The following is a 20,195-nucleotide window of genomic DNA, read 5'->3' as shown; positions in this document are numbered from 1 at the left end:
GGAGATGTTAACAATGGCCTCCAAATGGTCCCATAGCCCCTCTGAGCTGGCCTTCACCAGCCAGGATGGGCAGGGGTCCAGAGGACAGGTGGTTGGCCTCATCCCCTGCAGGATCCTGTCAACACTGTCCTGAGAGAGCAGCCTGAAATGGTCTAATACGGACCCAGAAGACGGCCAAGGCGTCTCCAGTTCCCTTACTGTATCAACAGTGGGTGGCAGGCCACGGCGAAGGGACAAGATTTTACCCACAAAATAGCTCGCAAAAGCCTCGCAGCCAATAGTTGAATTAAGAATTTGGTGGTCTCCCTGAGAGAGGGAGACCAAGGACCGAACTGTTCGAAATAATTGAGCCGGGCGTGAGCTAGCGGACGCAATGGAAGCAGCAAAGAAATCCCTCTTTGCTGCTTTCACTGCCACCTCACAGGCTTTCATAAACGTCCTATAAGATGTTCTTGCCTCTTCGTCGCGCCCCCGCCTCCACACTCGCTCTAGTCATCTCAGAGACCGCTTCATCTGGCGAAGCTCCTCGGTAAACCAAGGAGCTACCCGTTTGCGGGCTCGGAGAGGATGGCAGGGGGCAATAGCGTCGATGGCTTCGGAAAGACGGTCATGCCAATCATCCACCAGCTCATCTAACGTACTGCCAGGGGGCATCGGATCCCTCTAACTCCTCCCTCCTGCTTGCCACTGCCTCCTCCCTTCTTCTTGCTCACTGTTTCTTTCCATGTCCATTGGCTGTTGCTTTTTCTTCCTCCTTACTGTCCTAGACACCTCAAAGACGACATTTAATCTCTGAATTGGGGAGCCTTCCATACATTGTGCTTGCTATAGTAACCCTTGATGGCAGCCCAACTCTAGCAAGAATTTTTTTCATTTGTGAATAAGTTACTTGGGGAGAGGTTACACCCCCTTACCCCATGAATTTTAGATTTTTCTGCAAATTCCCTAGGGTTTACAGAACCCTAAATGATAGCTGTGACTGGCCCCATAATGCAGATTTGTCTATCTACATGTCTGTTACATGTAGTGATAATTTTGGGTGAACTGAGGAAAAAAACAATGTGTGGTTATCTGGGAGTAACTGACATATTCTTCTAATGTACAAGCAATTCCTGCATGTAAGAAAATCTTTTCCCTACAAGAGTGAAAACTTTTGTGTGAAGTAATATTTTGCTAACCTGTGTGTAGGTACACATGGGATCCTACGAGTTCCTTCAGCAATAGTGGCTCCCTTGCAGTAAGTCTTCTTCCAAGAGAGAGAGAGGTCCTGACTTTTTTTCCATCAGAGGAAGGCTTTTTCCACCAGAAGAAGTAATAATCCTTTAAGAGAAGTAGAGGAGAGTCATAGGATCTAGACAATATGGTCTAGAAAAACTGGCAAAAGCTATGAGCAAAGTCTTGCAATGGTGTGAGGCAATGCTGCTTCTCCTGGAGGAATGAATCTGTCTTCTTGTATCTGAATGATGCTTGAACCTAAAGTGGAAGATGCTGTATCCAGTGATGCAGTCCTTGTGAGACTCCAGCTAGGGATGTGCAATCTGGGATTTGGTGAAAAGCTAGAGTTTTGCTCATCTGGCTAAATCCAGCTTTCCCAAATCAAATCAGATAATCTAGGATCTGATCCAGGAACCCTAATTCAGTCCTCTGGATAAATTTGGGTAAATCTGGGAAATGTGTGCTTCAGCCTCTGGCTGGCTCCTTCTTAGGCATCTCCCAGTTTTTCTTCCCAACAGGGGAGGCGGGGGGAGGGAGGCAGAGGCAGAGGCAGAAGAGAGGCCTTTTCTCCCACCCCCCACCAAGGCTCAGCCTGCTCCCACTTGGGGGGGGGGCATTTCATAGCCTCCCCAAGTAGGGCAGGGAGAGGGGAAGTGTTTGACACTGAGAGATCTCTGTCTTTTGGTGCTACACCTCTGAAGATGCCAGTCACAGCTGCTGGCGAAACGTCAGGAACTACAATGCCAAGACCACGACAATACAGCCCGGAAAATCTACAACCAACCATCGTTCTCCAGCCGTGAAAGCCTTCGACAATATATTGAGTAGTTAGTTGTTAAAAGTTTTTTTAGACTTTTTAATAAAAATCTTGTGAGCATACATCCTGGCTAAAAGCACAAATATTATAGTAACCTTCTAGGGTTACAATTCTTCCTGCTGTGATATCCTGTGGGTCAGCTAGATCTTGGGTAGGCAGAGGGGTCACTGAGCAAACTATAATCATCATCTTGTTATGATTAAGATTTAACCTTGAATAAGCTTCTTCCCAGAAGTATAACAAAAATATGGCTCCAGCTTTTCAAATGTTTGTATAATTCATTTGTCACTCACGCTTGTCAGAAGCCATGTATTCTGGGAAATGCGTCATTTTGCGTCATTCTGACGGGGTGTTTGTATTAACCTTTTTGACCGTTTATTCTGTAAACAATTAGTGCTAAGGTATATACAGCTCTCTAATGTAACTGGTCTTTACACATTTCAGCCTTGAAAGAGGTGATTTGTGTCTGGGTGTTATTTACAAACAATAAACCCATATTTCTTTATAGATCACTGCTTTGGTGTTTTAATTTTATGTGAGGTTATTGGCTTAAGAGGGGTTTGAATTGACACAAGAGTACTCTAAAATAAATCCCCTTTCACTAGTCCATACAGGAGCTCTCCTTATCTCCTTGTCTTCTATGAATAACACTGGTTCAGTCGGGCTGAGTTGCTTCATTTTGATTTGAGTGAAATTCATGATTTTGACACAATTCTCTGGTTTAATGTTGGTCCCCTTGATTCACTTTGGTTCTTCTTGTTTCAGTTTGGTTCTTGGGGGCGGGATTTCATCCATTATCTTCTGTTTGGTTCTGTTGGGCTTCCTTCTTGGATTTGGGAGTGTTCTTTTGGTCACTGGTCGTGTTGCCCCTGTGTGTTTCTGCTTGAGACCCTGCTTGGAAATGTTCCTCCCATAGGAAATAATGGAGAGTGGCTGGGGAGCGTCTCCTTCAGCGGCCCATATAATTGGACTCTGGGTCCCAATCTTCCTGAAATTTGAGGAGACTCTAGAAGACAGACAGGAGTAGAGGTTTCTTGTGAACTTGGGCCCTTTTCGCACTTACGGTTTAAACCGCCATTTATGAGAATTCGCCCCGATTGCAGTGGCTTAGGCATTGCACCCGTTCATTTCACATTGTCTGCTGCAGTTTCGATTTAGCGTCTGTGCTTCATTTCAGACCCGCTTTGAAGCCTTGGTACAGTTTTGGGCTTTCGGGGCTTTATAATTCACATCACACTTTTTCTTTAACTTTGAGCATGCATAGTAACGTTGCAGTGTTGGAACCCATCCTCCCCCCTTTTGCTGATTGGGCTGTCCCCTGCCCGCTGGAGAGGCAATTGGTGGCAGAGTTCTGGGGTAAAACACGTACCACTCTCATTTATTTTTTAAGCCAAGCCAGGAAAGGGTTAAAATGCTGCTGCTTCATCCCCTTTGTGCCTTTGTTTTTAAAGGGCTGTGCAAAATGCTTGGGCTTTTTTTCTCTTTGGCAAAGCCCGAAACATGCCTGGGAAGGAGGGAGGGAAAAGCAGCCATTTAATCTTTTCCTAGTTTTTAAAGCCAGGAGAAATGTGCAGTAACATTGCAATGTTACAAGGTTACAGCCCATTCTTGCCTTTTTTTAAAGAGTGTGTGTGTGTATATCCAAAGGGAGGAAGGGAAAAGTAGCCATTTAACCCTTTCATGGCTTTTAAAGCCAGCAGGGAATTAGCAGCAAGCTTAGGAATCATTCCTGGCTTTGAGGAAAAAAAATAAGAGAGTGCGTGCATAGCCAGGAGGAAGGAAACCAATGGAGAAGCAGCCTTATAACCCTTACCTCGCTTTACTAAAAAAATGGTAGACAAGTTGTTCAGAGAGCTGAGGAGGGTGGGAGTCGTTAATTCTGCACAGACTAATCAGCTCCCGAGGAAAAGGAGAGGGGGGGGAGAAGAGAAGCAGAAGGGGAATAAAGCGTTCACACTGACATTAATTGGGCCAGACGCTACTTGGCAGCAGTTTCAAAATAACATCATGGTATGTCTGCAGGGGGGAAAATTGGGGACGCTGCAGACAAACATCGGTTTTGCATCCCATGACTACCTTGCAAGTGAGAAAGTCCTACAAACATGGGAAGCAGAAAAGGTGCTAAAACGCTTTAAAGTACCAGTATGAAAAGTACCTTGGTGGAGTTTGCTTGAAAAATGCCATCCCATCATCCCAGATAGCCCCAAGATAGTTTTCTCTGCAGGGGATAATAGCAGACTAAATCTGGGATTCTCTGATCTGTCATAACCAGATCAGAAAATCCTTCCTAGATTTCAGGAATACCATTTTTTTTGTGATCCCTGAAACTGGTATCTGGATTTCCTGGATATTTTTGGTGCACATCCCTAGCTCCAGCCACACTCAGTGATGTGATTACGTTTTTGTGTATGGTTTGGACTGTATTCCCAGTATGGCTGTACTTTCTACCACCACTTTACGACTTCCCTAAGAGTATTACGATGACTCATTTATTTGTAAAACAATATTGCTATCATTCTCACCAAAAAGAGAGGAAACCTACCACTTGTTCTTTGGTAAATAGCTTACAAGAATGAGCAGAAACATAATGATGGGTTCCTTAATGGAATTCTGTCACAGACTTGTAGCTTGTTAAAATTTTTTCCTTCACCTCCGGTTAGCCGTCAAAGTTTACTAGCTAAACTGCAATTGCAGTTGAGCTATGACTAGAGAATGTCTGGTGTGTACTTGCTCATCACTCTTGTCTGTGATTCTGCCATAGCTTCTTGCTTTGTATAACAGCACTGAACCTTGAACATTAGTATCTCAGAGTAGTTTAAGATGCTGCAGCGACAATGCCACCCTAATACACAAATATCTCTTGCTTCTATTTGTTGGGAATGTGTGCAGGAAAAAAAATCACATTGGGTAAGTTGCATTAATGTATGATGGTTGCATGGCTCAAGATATTCTTGGATTGATGATTGGTTTAAAATCTGACTTCAAGCCAGGTTTTGGGACTATGATAGCTTTGGTTGCACTCGTAGGCTATGTATTACAGGGAAATGGAAAAGGGAAGTGGACCTCTTGTTCCCTTGTGACCTTCAGATTGGATGGCAGCAATATGTTGTATGTAATGGTGTCTTTTAAAATTGTTCAGAAACGACATCTGGTCCAAACCAGGCGATAGGATTTAGCTAGCTATACCACATTGTTCCAGTTTTGAAACAGTTGTATTGACTCTTAGTTGGTTTCCAGGGTCAGTTCAAGATACTAATTTTGACCTTTGAAATCCGCAACAGCCTATAGCCAGAATATCTTATGGACAGTTTCTTCTTACATGAAGTCCTCTGTACATATAAGCCCTCTTGCTTCATATAGCTTCATTGTCTGAAGTGAGGTTGGTGGTAACAAGTGACAGGGTCTTTTCAGTGGTGGTCTTAAAGTTATGAAACACCTTTCTGAAGATCTTCATATTGACTATTGTTCAGGGAGTAGGTGAAGACCATCCAGTTTCAGTGGACTTACGGGTTAACTAAATTGGATCGTTGCCAAATAACTTGAGCATCTTGATTTTAGTTGTGTGAATTATGGCATATAATGATTGGGTTGATTTCATTTTTGTAATTTTTAAATGTTTTTTTTTAAATTTTATAGTGTTCTATTTTAATCTGCCTTGAAGACCCATATGGTTGAAAAGGCCATAGATATTTTGATGATGATGATAGTCTATATCTGATGTAGGGTTACTACCCTCCCGTGTATACGTGTATATGTGTATACGTGTGTGTGTTCTTTTCTCCATGGGTGAGAAACAGCCTCTAATGCTTTGTCATGCAATCCCCCTCAAGTCATATGCCTCTTTCATGTTTCACATTCCAAGAAATGCAAGATGTACATTTGTACAGAAAGTAGCCATTGTAATGGGCCAACCTGGACGTGTCTCATTTGCATCAGTACTAAAGACTATCTTCACAGTCCTATAGCTTGTTTTTGTTTTTGTAGAAGACTGGCTGATATTAATGAGGAATTCTCATGCACATTCAGTGATGCTCTTAGCAAACAGGTTACCCGACATAGCCTATGGCAAGTTTGTAGGCTTTTCTAAAATCCATAACATGGCTATATGAATTTTATATGATGCTCACACATTATACCATAATTGCTTCCATTTAAGCCTTTTTTCATTCATGAAATAATTTGGTTCACATTATAGTAAAAGGTTGTATTTCAGTTATTTTTATTTGAATGCTAAGTTAAGAAGATGGTACCTTTTATCCTTTTTTCAGCAATTTTGACTCTTGAGTGCTATAATTGGTCATGCATGCAAATTAATTAATTGTGATAGGTTGCTGCATAATTCCCCCCTGCGCCCCATACTATGTCATTTTTCTGTGAGGAGGAACAGAGAGCATAGCCTTCGGCAGTATAATAAAATTAATTAAACCTATTTGAAGGTTAAACACAAATTATTGTTGATGGTTCCATCCTTCTTAACCTACACAAAGATCACTAGCAAAAACCACATTTAAATGCCATTTAAATGATAAGATGGAGAAGTCTTTCTTAATTGAGCTTGCTGTGTTTGCTAGTTTCAACAATTATAATGTCTAAAACTTTCTTTTCTGATCATTTTACGGCTTTACATGCTGTTCTGGCTGCTCTAAATAGTTTCACAGCTGCTGTCTTAGAAAACTGCCTTGTATCAATTAGTTAAAAGTTCTCTAGTAAATATAGAGGTTACTCCTCTGCAGGGGGGAAAAAAAGCGTGGAAGGTGAAAATAATTAATGGCTAATTCTGCTGATACTCAAGTGTTTTCACTCACACCTTTCATGACATTTTCAGAACTCAGTGCATGTACATTTGAAAGTTCTGCACATGGGAAGGGCTTGGTTAAAACATGGGCGGCCAGAAAACAGTGATGGTAGGTATTCAGCCATGTGGAAACAAACAGGGCTGGAGCTATCTTGGAGGTTAGTATTTTGTGAGAGTTGAGACAAGATCATAATATGATTTGAATACTTATCTTTCTCATTCCTGTGAAACAGAATACTGAACTAGAGGAACCTTTGGTCTGATCCAGTGAGGCAAGTCTTTATTAACTGTATTTATGGACTCTGAAGTCATCATGACTGAACTATATGTGCAGCCAGAATTATTCAGAAGCTAGCAAGAAGTCTGGATCAATGTGGAGTTTGAGCCATGTATTTATAGATACTTTTAAAATTAATTACTTGAATTTCCATCTCCTGCTGCTGTTTTTAAATAAAACTTTAGTCTAACACAATCATGTTTAATTTCAAAAGAGGGAACTTCTTTTTAAAAAGAGGGGATTAGTAAAAAGAAAGCTGAGAGTCAGTGACATCTCTTCAGGATACTTGGAGGTTATTCAGAACCATTTAAAAAGAAGTGCATAAAGCATACTAATGATTAGAAAAGGCATAGAAGTGTCTAGAAGGATACTAGTGTGGTTAAATAAGCAAAGTCAAGAAAGCCATAAAGGACAAAGAATGCTTCCTTTTAAAAGTGGGTATCTTTCCCAAATGAAGGAAAATAAAAAGGAGTGCAAATTCTGGCAAAGCAAATGTAAGTTGAAGATGAGGCAAGTGGAGGGGGGCAATTGAGTTTGACACTAAAAGCATGAAGACAAATAAGACACTCTTTAATTTTAGTATGCAACAATCCAGAAAGTAGTTGGTGAAGCAGATAAATTGTTGACTGATGAAGGTGACAGAGAATTACTGAAGCAGACTTCAGAAGATTAAATGAACTTCACATGGGAAGATATTCCCCCCCAAAGAAGTGATGACATGAAGGTCTAATACTAACTAACTAGTTACAAAATAAAAAGTTATTGTATATAGCATATGTCAAGAGGCCTTAAAGAACAAATATGAAATTGTTGATCTTTGAACAAAAATGAACCTTGCAAATGAGCCTTGTTTCTATATAATTATGAAGCTGTGGATGTAAAAATTTTTAAAAAAAGGAATCAAGAGGTTGAGCTGGAAGGTTTTAGGTCCTTTATGTTTTGGGTAAATTGGTGGAAAGCGTTATTGAAGTTAGAATGGCTAGCATATAGTAGAACAACCTTTGCTGAAGAATTGTTTGCTTCTAGAAAAGGAAGTCTTATCTCACTAACCTTTCAGAATCCTTTGACAATGGACACCGAATTTATGAATTTTTAAAAGGCTGTTCACAGACAGTCCTAACCCAAAGATTTGTAAGTAAATGAAGCCGCATTTGTTTGTATAGTATATTTATTTTTTACCCCACCTTTTCTTCAGTGAGTTCACGGTGGCATACATGGCTCTCCTGATTCCTCCATTTTTATCCTCACACCAGAAAAGCAAGTAAATGCAGCTGCAAAAAAGGCCTTCTCCCAACACAGACTAGCTTGGAAGGTGGCCTGTTACCTTGACAAGGCTGATCTGGCCACCTGGATCCAAGCAATGGTAACATCGAGACTTGACTACTGTAATGCACTGTACATAGGTCTTCCCTCTAAGTTAACTAAGGCTCCAGTTGGTGTAGAATGCTGCAGCTTGCTTATTATGGGTAGCCAGGAAGAGCATGAATATCACTCCCATTCTGCAGTTACTCCATTGGCTACATATCAGTTACCCAGTTCAATTCACAGTATTGGCTATCACATACAAAGATGTTCACAGCCTTGGTCCAGCATATCTACGGAACCATCATATCTCTCTATGTTCTACCATGGCAGCTTCGCTCATCTAAGCAATGCCCTCTGCAGGTGACCCCTTGCACGTGGGCAAAATCAATAACTGCCCTTACGTGTGCATTCTTGGTGGTGGCCCCAACTTTATGGAATGGCCTACCTAACGTGGATAGGAAAGCTCCCACTCTCCTGGCTTTAGACTTGCCATCTCCCGCCCCCACTTGCCGGCCCTTCGCCCCACTCACCTGGCCAGCAGGTGGGGGAGGCATTGAGAGGGAAGAAACGGGCATGCACTTCCCTGTCATGCCAGAAAAGGAGGAACTGAGGGCGTGCTGAAGCCAATCTCAGTAGAAATCCCCCATTTGGTGGTGATTTCTACTGAGATTGGCTTCAGTACACTCTGTGGCTCCTCTGTTGCACTCATTTTCTAGCATGACAGGGGAGCCATAGAGCACGCTGAAGCTGAGCTCATTAGAAATTGCCTTCAAATGAGGGATTTCTGCTGAGCTCAGCTTTACCGTGGCCAATGGCTCGTCCTTTTTTGGAGCAATGGGAAAGTGTGTGGGAGCATATGCACACTTGATGTGAATGAGGAAGGTAAGTACCCCACTACCCCCTGTACTCCCCAGCACCCTGCACCCCTGCGAACTGAATTATTCAAGAGGGCTTTTGACTCAGATAGGAGGGCTGTAATGTAAGTAAGCTGTCTCAAAGAGATGCCTCAATCAAGGGATAGGGAGTGACTATGGACTTTACTACTATTGCTGTAAGTATGATCCTACTGGGTAGATCATACGTTGTTTAATATGTCAATCTTAGAATTACTTAAGCTCTGTTTCAGCATTTCATCAATGATGTGTTGCATTTCTGTTGGTTTTAAATGTGTGCAAATTTACATGTATAATTGTATATACCCTATTGTGTGTGTATTGAAATGTCTTTGAAATTGACTGTACTGAACCACACTGTGAAATCTGCCTTGAGTCTTAGTGAGAAAGGCAGACTATAAATAAGAAAAATATTAGCCCAGAGTCACCCATGGTGAGTGTGATTAGAACCTAGGTCTCCCAAGTGCCAGTACAGCACGTTAACCCAGTGGTCCCCAATGTTTAAAGCCTGTAGGCACCTTGGGATTCTGACACCGGGTGGTGGGTGAGGCTGCAAAATGGCTGCTGCAGGAGGCAGAGTCACACACGTAGAGGGAAGCCCAATATAGGGAAGAAGGTTAATTTTAAAAATACACTGGTAAAGAGGACTGAGACTCTAGAACCTGTCTAGAACTGTTGGTTCTAGAGCTGCCACAGAAAAAAATGTGTTAATCTGCACAGCTAATCCAAAGCCCTGTTGGCAAAGCCCCATGGCGCCACCCACTTTCTAAAGACACTTGGCAAGCACCAGGAAAGGTTTCAGCAGGTGCCACAGCTCCCACAGCTGGATACCCCTGCATTAACCACTACACCACACTGGCATTCACGTAGAATACAATCTTCTTTATAGTTTGATATCAGGTTAAAAAACAGGAAGGAGAGGATAAGAATAATGGACTGCTCTCACAGTGTAGAAAACTAAGCAGTATGGTCCTTGCAGGGATACACATTGGTCCAAGTGCTATTTCACTTGTTCTTAAATGAATGTGGAGTTGGAAATGAGGAGAGAGGTAGCCAAGCTTGCAGACGACACCGAATTATTCAGGATGGTGAAAACCCAAGTAGCATGTGAAGAGCTCCAGAAGGAACACTCCACAAAACTTTGTCAAGGGACAACAAAATAGCAAATACCATTCAGTGTTCGTAAAATGATGCGAACTCCCCCCCCCCCATTTTAGTGTATACTTGTAAAGTCTGAACTAACCAAGCAAACATCTTGGAGTTGTGGTGAGTAGGTCACTGTACTATGTCAATGAAGAAAATGTACATTCTGCAGTAGGAAAAAACCTAGAAAAAATGGCCCATATATTAATGGCTATATATAAAATCTACAATGCAGCTGTATTTGGATTATTATATACAGTTCTAGTTGTCCAGCCTCAGAAAATGTAATAAAAAAGGTGTAGGGAAGTGAACCAAATGGCAGGGAATTGGAGCACCTTCTTATGAGGAAAGAAAAGGATATCGAATGGGGTATACTTGTTTTGTAAAGTGTGTTGAAACAGTATGAAAAGCAAATTCAGCTCAATCTGTGGACTTGGTAGCTGAAGGGCATCTAATAAGGAGAAAGATAAAGCAAGACCATAAAATTATATTGTAGAGGTCAACTTTGGGCAACATCTTTTTTTATAGTAACACAAAATGGGTTTTGCTTCAGGAAAGCAAGGAAACTATACCACCTGACTGACCTTGTGCCTCCTGGCTGCTTAAATCTTTACAGGGTCTGGGACATAGTAAATGCCTCTAGGAGAGAGGAGTGTTCTCCTCTGCCTTGAAGACAGGAGTACATTTACTCCTAAAGAAACCTACTCTGAACCCAGGAGAGTTGAATGTCTAGTGCTCAATGTCACCCGTGCTTTTCTTGAGCAAGGCGATTGAACAAGTGGTGACTGGGCAACTTCAAGGATTCCTAAATGGATTGTTTGGATCCATTCCAGTCTGCTCTTAGGCCTGGTTACGGGACTGAAACAACCTTGGTCATCTTGGTGGATGACCTGCACCAGGAGATGGACAGAGCAAGTGCATCTCTATTAATTCCCTTGGACCTCTTGCCAGTTTTCTGTACCATTGATCATGGTATTCTTCGGGACCATCTTTGAGGCTTTGGATTGGGAGGCTCCATTTTGCAGTGGTTTCAGTCCTGCCTTCAAGGTAGGATTCAGAAAGTGGAGTGGAGGAACTGCTGCTCAGTCCTTTGGCCTGTGAGGTCCCACAAGGTTCCATCTTGTCCCCCATGCTTTTTAACATTTATGTGAAACTGCTGGGTGAGATCATTTGGAGATGTGCTGAGTTGCCACCAATACGTGCATGACACTCAGTTTCTTCTTGCGCTTCCAGTAGATCTGAGGGAGGCTGTGGAAACTGGGAACAAGAGTCTGGGATGGATGAGGGCTAACAAGCTGATACTTAATCCTGACAAAACAGAAGTGTTACTGGTGGAGGTTGGGGAATGCCTGGTCCAGAATTGCGATATTTCCTGTACTGGATGGGGTTGCACCCCCACAAAAGAGCAGTTTTGCAGCTTGAAGGTGCTCCTGGATCTGAGCCTCCTGTTGGATAAATAGGCATTAGAAATTACTAGGGGTGCTTTTTACCATCTTTAACTGGAGGGCCAGCTGTGGCCGTTCCTGACAAGAAAGCTCTTACCACTGTGGTACATGCCCTGGTAACCATCTAGATTAGATTGCTGCAGTGTGCTGTACTTGGGGGTTCACTTTAAGACTGCCTAGAAGCCATGGCTGATAAAGAATGCTGTGTCCAGAATGCTGATTAGAATGGGACTTCGGAACCATCTCATTTGGTTTGTTCCATCCATAGTTTGCTTTTGGGCCCAGTTCAAGGTATTGACCTTTTTAAAGCCCTATGCAGCTTGAGGCCAGCATACTTGAAGGACCACCTAATCCCATATGAGCCTACCTGACCATTCTGGTGATCTTCAGAGGCCCTGCTTCAGTTGTCTCTGGCATCTAAGAAAAGATGCATGGTAACCCCAGAAAGAGCCTTCTTAGTCATGGCACCAAAACTTTTGAACTCTCTCCCCAAGCAGATACGTATGTTCTCCTCTGTTGTTGTCTTCCTCCAGCAGGAGAAAACATCTTTTGTTTAGTTTGGCATTCCCTCATTAATTCTTAATAGCCCTCCTCCTTGTTTGTGTGTTTTTATGTGCTTGCTTTTATATTTGTATGTGTATGTTTAATTGCTTTAAATATTTTTATATATTTGTATTTTAAGTGTCTAAAATGTTTTAATGTTCACTGCCTTGGGAACCCTGAATTGGGTGGAAAGATGACATAGGGGTGTTACTAAATAAATAAATTCACAGTAAATGGGTTTTGTCTTGTAGCTGAACTTTCCAGATTCCCAGAGTTATGATAAAGTGCAGATGTAATATTAGTGATTTAAAGAAGCAAAATTTTAACTTAGTCTGAATAATATTGTAGACAGAGGGTTGCTATGTCCCTCCTGGCAACTGGTGGGAGGTGGAGGGGACTTACTGAGTTGTGAGGAGGGGGGCTTGCCAGTAACTTTGTTATGTGGCTGGCAGTGTACTAACATTTTGCCCCAAGCATCCCCCAGTAACATGCTGATGTCACTTATGGGCACATGGGAGTGATGTTACCATGTCGAGATGCTGCTGACGTTCCCTTCATTTCCCACCATTTTTTCCCCAGCCAGCCGGCTGAGTGGCAGAGGGAAGAGCCATCTGTTGGCAGGGGTTCCCCACTCCAACCAGGGGAATGGTTAACTCTTTGTGGACCACTTACTTTGGGCTTGAAAGAAGTGCCTAAAGGTTTTACATTCTACGCACATTTTAGGCAGAAGTAAGTCTCACTCTGTTAAGTGGGCTTACTCCTAGATAAGTGTGACTAGTATTGCTGTCTCAGTATCTTTTAGCATCCATTTCTGCCTTCTACCAAACTTTCTAAAGGTAGAGCAAACTTTGAGAAATATCTATCCTATCCTGAGGTGGAGGCCATTAGGCAACAGGAAAATGTCCTTTTTACACAAAGGCTTTAAAATACTGAAATGAAGTTCTGTAAAATGTACTCGAGTGGCAACCATGATTGTGCACGATTAGTAACGCTGAATATATACTCGCCTGCAAAGATCCTGGAGAGGCTTTCACAAGCTTTAATGCTATGCAAGTAATTAGCACGCTCTACTTTTTAAATAACTGCTGCCAAACACTGCTGAGAAACTTCTAACAAGAACATCTGACTGAAATAGAAAATGAGATCACAGTTCCATGCTGTTAACCATCGATATCAAGAACACTGTAAATGCTAAAATGGCATACAAGCTGTGAAAGAGGAGTTTTGGATGATATTTATCAGTCCAGCTTTTTGAAAGAAATGAAAGAACAAAGCAGGCTTTTATGCTTTATACAGTTTTTAAGGAAAGGACAATAAAAGATAAATAGGAGGGAATCAACTTGTTTAGCTTGCTCATTTCGATCTGAACTGGATGGATTGTTGAGCATATAGAAATCTGTGGCAGAGAAGCTCATATGAAACCAATGGAAACAATCCTTCCTTTTAAATGAAAGATAAAACTGGCTGCTTCCTTACTGGGACTCTTGTGCACCACTTGGTGAATTCCTTTTCTACAATCTGCTGCATGTCAAATTAAAACAATGGTTCCACATGGCACTTAATATAGCACTATAGTTTCCATAAAAATCTGTCTGTATCCATCTCCACAGACAAAATCTTACTATATGTTTGGAAGCAAGTTCCATTTGGAAGACATTTCTCTGTTCCTTTTAAGTTTTGCTCCATTGTTTTTTTACAGCTGCTTTATTCTTTGCTTTATTAGTTAATTTCCTTTCACTTATGGTGGCCTAAATTAGTCCTCAATTATCATTGCTTGTTGCTGGGGATTTTAAATATTGCTTTTTCTTTGAAGCCAAAATTATTGTTGAATTAATTTTTCATCTGTTGCTTATGACTGCAATTTTGTAATCATGCAAATACAATAACAAACAAAGTAAACGGGGTGGGGGGGGAATGACGGGCAATCTTTTTGCAGCCAAATAATTTTTTAAAAGGAGTATGGTAATGACAGTTCTTTTAACTTAGGAACGAGAACTGATAATTAGGAATTTATTGAGAAGTGCTGCCTGTGAGCAGGAAGTAGCTAATTAAGCAAAGAAATGAACCTGGCTGTAAAACAAAAGAGCAGAATTTAAAGGAGCAATGACTTTGAGAAATTTTGGTAGCATTTTGTCCGTCCATACTAGACATGCAATTGCTTTTTAATTTAAAAAGGAATCTACATGACAACAAGGAACGCACACTGGAGTGCAGAAAGTTGGCATCATTTGGCTTTGTTATAAACACTAAGTGATTGATTCATGTTCATTCCAGACTGAATGGCTAATGTGGACGCAACCACTGGTACATTAGGTGATGTTCATGTATTTACAGAGTTTGTTTGATTAAGACATGGATCCTAAGTGAACATGCAGAAGTGCAGGTGAAAATGCATTGGAATGAAAAAAAAACCCATATGAATTTTGCAGAAAGACTGTTGTGCAGGATACTAGACTTTGGCCTGTATTTTGTTGTGTATAGGTCTTTCCTGTGGAACCTGAAGGGATGTGGGAGTTTGCATGGAGGTGGGGTAAGGCAACCAAATCCAAAGAAGAACTGAATTTCTCTGTTTCTTAAATACTTATAATGCACAACTCTATTTGTGTTGTGGGTTACAGTCTCCTCCCCCCATGGAAACTGTAGCTTTAAAAAAAGATTAAAACAATACTATGTACATTCTCATTAATGTCTTTAACCCTTTCTCTAACACTGTTCAGGTCCAGTTTTCTTTGGATTCACCTCTGCTTTAAAATCTAATCACCTGTGATTGAAACTGTGATCCATTTAAAAATGATTATGATTAAAATTACTGAATTTTTAAAACTAGGATTATCTATGTTGCTTCATTTCTAGATATTAAATAGAGCAAAAATCCATTGTGTGTGTGTACGTGTGCATGTGTGCGTGCGCGCACCCCCACCCCCACACATGCCTCTAACTATTAAAAGGCAGGAGGTATTAGATTTCTAAACCAGGTCATGCATAGCCATCTGCATACTGATTCAACAGTTTCAACCCTAGATTTTCAACTGACATGTTCCTAATGTGAGCTTTGCCTGCCAGCACCTTGTTATGTGGTGAAGCAGATTACATTTTGAAACTAAAAAAGAGGCAGCTGCCTCACAGGCGGACCTTTCATTGCCTTCATGTTCCATATGCTAGTTGATGAATTCATTGAATAATATTTGTCAGTTACCAAAATGTTTCAGTTATAAAACTGTTATTATTTCACTTAGGGAGAATTCTTTTGATGGATATTGATCATGACCCAAAATTAGAGCTATTAAATTGAATTGTAGCTCACCATGGTTCAGCCCTGCGACCGAATAACATTTGAATATATGGACAGTGTCTTTTTCTTATAGCTGTCAACAGGTGACAATGATATGACCCACTAGACCTGGTCAGGTAACTGTCTTCCTGGAATAAAGAGTGACATTCGTTCAACTATAGTTCCAACCTATCTACTCGATGGAACCTGGGTCCACTGCATTTGACAGCCATATCCAATAGTCGAATGGGTCTATATTCAATATAAGATGAGAATTGGAATCAGATAGCCTTTGGGGAGATTTTAATACTTCATGAAATATGCGTTACCTCTAACAGCTATTCCTACCTACATCCTTAAAATGCTCATTTTGCAGAGAAGTCTTCATAATTTAAGGTAATCATAATAGTCAGTGGAAGTAGTGACAGTTTGAGATTTCAGTGATCTCATTGCGTAAGTTCTCAGACATTACTGAAAAGAGAGTTTCTTCTCTCAAGATGACATGGTACTTCCTTTCTTACTTACTGGTTTCTTACCTCTTTTTCAGAATTATTCTGACTTCAGGCTTCAACACGATGAAATATTTCGGTATAATATTAACATTGAACTGTGGTAATGCTTTTGCATTTAGCTAATTTAAATGTGTTGGGGGAATGTGATCTTGAGTAAAACTACAAAGCAAAAGTTGAAATGAATGTCATTTGGAGATTTTTTTGGTCATTTTTTTCACTGGCTTGAGTTTGGAGTTGATGATTTCCTTTGGAAGATTGTCTCTGTTCAGATTCGGAAACACACTCTGGACTGTCTTTATGGGAATGAACCTTAGAAGTTCTTGGGGTTTCAAGCTTCCTCCCTCCCTGTGTGCATCTCAGACACTGAACCCAGGACCACACAGACAAACTTAGAACCCTAATTTGTAGGCAAGAGATGAAGACAGTCTGTATGCAGCCATATTCTCAAAAATAATGAATCCTTTTGATGACATCTGGTTAATGCCATAATTTTAATGTGCTTCTTTCTGCTTGAATTTCTATGCCTTCATGCCTGTAAGCAACAACTGGGCATAGATATCTCAGCTACTATGCTGTATGTGAGTTCTTCCCCTTATGTCCATATTAAAAGACAAGCGAGTTCTGTGAGTTCTTCCCCTTATGTCCATATTAAAGATAAGTGTCTCTTGATTTTAAAACATCTTTGTAGCATACAGAGAGATAAACTTATGTGTTCATGTATATGTACAGAGAACTGATTTTACAAAGTTGGCTATTTCCCTACTAACAATCAAAACAATTGAGTCAAACCATCTATTGTTGTTTTATGTTGAGAATCAGTAGTAATATGGGTGGCAAAACACTGAGCGATTTAGGACAATTCCGCACGTACCGGCGTAGTGCTATACTCATGCAACGAGGGCATCTTCCTGGTGCAATTTCTGACATCATCACGCCTCAAGAGCAGCATCGTGATGTGATGACATCAGAAATCACACCAGGAAGATGCCCTCGTTGCATGAGTATAGTGCTATGCCGGGATGTGCGAAATCGCCTTTAGTTTGATTAAAACAGGTCATAGTGCAAAAGAAGTGAGGTTAGCTTTTAAAAATGGGGTATATTTTAGAGACGGCTCTGGAGCAATCTGTTCTTTGTTGTGCAAGGCTACAGGGAGCTTAATATGAGGAAACCTCCATTGGAGGCCCCCTGAATATTGAACTGGATTAGAATTTTGGAAGAACGGATACACTGAAACTTTATGGTAAGGAAACCTACTATGCCCAAAACCACATGGTACACAGAATAAAACAGGAGTCCATTGCTGACTAACAAAAGCAGGCTTTAAGATGCTGCTGGACTCCTTTTATTCTGCTGCCACATGCTAACACAGCTATCTGGAATCATCAACACGGTACATAGAATTTGACCCTGGTTGCAGTTATATTAGGTCCGCTATACTATTTGTTCCACTAAAGATATGTCCAGATAGCATTTGAAATTAAACAGTTAGAACCTGAACTGAAGTTATGTTTCAGGAGTTTCTTAGCCAGTCTATAAAAGATAACGTTCTTAGGTATGTGCTTTATCACTAGCAGACTCATTTACGATTGAGATTTCTAGCTCATTTCTGGAAAAGCAGGTAAACCAGGTGGTAAAACTGCCCTTTTCCCAGCTTCATGTGGCACAGAAATTGTCCCCTTTTTGAGACTCGGCTGACTAGCCATGCTGTAATAACCTCAAATGGACTGAGGCTGTGCTTGAAGACAACATGGAAGTTTCAGTTGGTACAGAAGGTGGCAGCTAGTTTGTTGAGAAGGGTTAGGCTTTCTGCACATATTACCTTAATATGGTAATATCAAGGTATAATAGATACCATTTATTTCTACATTCCTTTAAAGGTGCTGGTGTTTATAGTGGATATTTGTTGTAGCAAAGTTGCACCATCAAGAAAGTGTGGAATCACCAGTGGTGAAACACTCTCCAAGCCAGTATATGGCAACAGATAAGAATTTACTTTTGCTGAAGGTGATTCCCATTCACTTGCATTCTTGTAGTAGCAGAAGACAATATAGAAACCTAATCTAAATAACACCATTCCATATTACAAGTGGGCAGCTAATCTGACTGCATGGGAGTGGAAGTGTGGGTGTGCTTCTTGTACAGGAGAGCTTTGCAGAAAGTGTCTTGCTTCTTTCAAGACCAGTAGAAGAGAGAACAACAACAAAGGCCACAGAAAGAGGAGGAGGCATCAGACAGAAGTGTCTAGTTTTTAGTCACACAAACAGACAGTGTGATTCTAATGCAAAGGGGAAAATAGCGTTCCCCTGGGTCCAGGCATGCACTTGCTTCTGTTCCAACCAGGGCTGCCAAGACTGCCTGGCAACTGACAAGAGATTGGGAGGGTTGGGGGATGCAGCACTTACCATGGTAATTCTCGCATGCATGGACCTCTGTGCTCTGCCATGATGACATTGCTTCTGCCATGTTTTCAGAAGTGACATCATCGCAGTGGGGTGTGGATGCATGTGTGCCCATTTGCCCAGGCTGCCTGCCAGTGGCGGGCAGTCAGTGGGCGGCTTGCCTTCTCCCACTGAATACAAAGGGGAAGACTGCTGGGAGTTTGCCCACAACCCTAATTACAACACTGTTAACTTTTAAAGCTCTTCACTGGCAGCCTCTCATTTGTGAGGCCACATCTACACATATGTGCCTTTTTGACAGGTCTGATAATTAAACAGGATCTGTTAGCTGTTCCATCTTTTGGGGCAGTAACAGCTATTTCTGCTCAGGCTTTCTGGGTGGTCATTGCTGTTCTATCGGAACAATCTCCCCAAGGGTGTGAGGAAGTTCTCCACCTTGCAGAGGTTCTGGAAACTCCATAAAGCAGAATTTTCCCAGCATTTTTTTAGTGAGCTTTGACCTCAGCTTGCTTTTCTACTTATTTGTATTTTATTGCTACAGTTTTTAGATTTAAGGTGATTTTTTAAAAAAATGACATAGCCACTTTGAATCCTATAGTTCAGAAGAAAAGCAGAATATTTTTTTCAAATAGTTTAAATAAATAAACAAGCCATAGTTTGTTTAAACTATGGGTTTTTGCGGTGTCTGTACCATAGAGATACAGTGAATACTCCATCAGCAATTGGGATATGGCCAAATTACCCTGTAACCGTTCGCTATGTAGGAAACAAGCTATGTTGTCTGATGAATAAAATAAGTCCTGACAAGTAGCCTTTTTGGTTTGTTTGTATCTAAATACATTAAAATGTTTTTTAAAAAGTTGGACAGGAAAATGTGGGGAAGGGATAAATACCTGTTTCTCTTGCCTGTTGATTCTCCAATTGCCCCCCACCCTTACACTGACATTTCCTGGGCAAGTGCGAGCCTTGGAACTTGGGTTAGCCAAATAACAGGCAGCTCCATCCCATGAGATGCTCGTGTCCTTGTGCTTCTTAAAACCAGTGTATTCTTCAGTGCAGGTATATGATAAATGGTTACACTTCTTCCTGTCACTTTGGTTTCATTCATCTTTTCTAGTTTGTGGTTGCTAACAAGCTTTGTTTTTCACATCTTACATCCTCTGGTGTCTTGTCAGGAAAGTGTATTCTGGGCTTTGTCATCGGATAATGATGTCTCTGTGTACAACAGAAGCAGAATTAAAACATACGCACTTGAAATGCGTGCTTTCTGAAAACTTCAAAGGAGCAGAAAAAGCTTGTCCTTGAAAGAGGACTACTCGTCCCTTTATGTTAAGATGTTTAAATATAAAAAGAGAGGTACTCGATTGTGTGTCAGTGTTAGTAAGTAGATTAATTTCTCTTTGGAGCCTGAGCACCATTGCAATGTGGCTTCTCTTCCTACTGTAATGCCAGAAACCCTGGCCTAGGAGTCGTGTATGAAGAGACCTTGGCATAGTACCATCTCATGAGATATTGGCCCCATGTTCTGGAAGAGGTGATAGGGCAGCTAAAAGTAACTTGCAAAGACACCCAAACATTCT

General features: G+C 41.2%; 1 protein-coding gene across 1 annotated transcript in view; it reads left to right on the top strand.

Moving 5' to 3' along the window:
• Positions 1 to 20,195, top strand: part of RASA3 (RAS p21 protein activator 3) — a 187,561-nt gene that overhangs the window by 49,108 nt on the left and 118,258 nt on the right. The window lies entirely within an intron of this gene.

Source organism: Eublepharis macularius, chromosome 3 (assembly GCF_028583425.1).
Source record: "Eublepharis macularius isolate TG4126 chromosome 3, MPM_Emac_v1.0, whole genome shotgun sequence".
In the NCBI taxonomy this organism is placed as follows: domain Eukaryota; kingdom Metazoa; phylum Chordata; class Lepidosauria; order Squamata; family Eublepharidae; genus Eublepharis; species Eublepharis macularius.
The sequence above is the reverse complement of the archived record's forward strand: the minus strand, read 5'-3'. Positions and strand labels throughout refer to the sequence as shown.